Raw genomic sequence first — 863 nt, 5'->3', positions numbered from 1 at the left:
CAGACATCACACTGGCCCCGATGAGCCGTTTGGGGAGGAAGGCCGACTGCTCGGGGGTGATGATGCGCCCCAGGGCCGGCCCCAGGCGGTTGGCCAGTACCTTGGCGAGCAGGCGGTAGTCGGCGCATAGTAGCGTGATAGGGCGGTAGTTACCGGGTTGCTTGGGGTCGCCCTTCTTGTAGAGCACCGTGATAATGCCCTCCAGGAACCCGGTCGGCACCTGCCCCGTTGCGCCTATGGCGGTGAAGAGGCCCGCCATGGTGTTGCCAATGGTGGACCAGAATTTGCGGTATAGGTCGGCTGGGATGCCGTCCCATCCTGGTGCCTTGCCGGGCTGGCTCTTGACCAGTGCGACCCGTAGCTCCGCTGCTGTGATGGTTTTGGAGCCAAGCTGTTCATCTGCGTTTGCAGGGAGGCTGATGTTGGCCGCAGACAGCTGGGCAAGTACCTCCTGTCGGGCACTGGGGCTGATGAAGTCAGGAGCTCGGCTGATCTCAGCCCAGTAGTCTGCCACGACCTGCGGCAGTTGTGCTGGGTTGGTCACTAGGCGGCCGCTGTGCGCCTGGAGTGCGACTGGGGCAGGCTGCTGTTCGGCCGCCTGGGCTTTAAGGAAGGCTGTCAGGGCAGGGCCGGTCCGTTCCCCTGCCCGGAGCCAGTGGGCCCGTGCTTCCTTGGCTGCCATGCTGCCATCCTCCTGGTGCGCCCTAGCCAGTGCTGCTTGTGCGTCCACTAGCTGCTGCAGTGGCTGGNGTGCTGTGGGCGCCGCATCAACTGCTTGCTGAGCCCGCTGGACCGCAGCAATTGCTTCCCGGGCACGGGTGCCAGGCCGTCGTCGGCGTTGTTGTGCTGCCTTGTTGAGTCGA

Source organism: Volvox carteri (genome assembly GCF_000143455.1).
Source record: "Volvox carteri f. nagariensis unplaced genomic scaffold VOLCAscaffold_42, whole genome shotgun sequence".
Taxonomy (NCBI): Eukaryota; Viridiplantae; Chlorophyta; class Chlorophyceae; order Chlamydomonadales; family Volvocaceae; genus Volvox; species Volvox carteri.
This window is presented reverse-complemented; position numbering follows the sequence as displayed.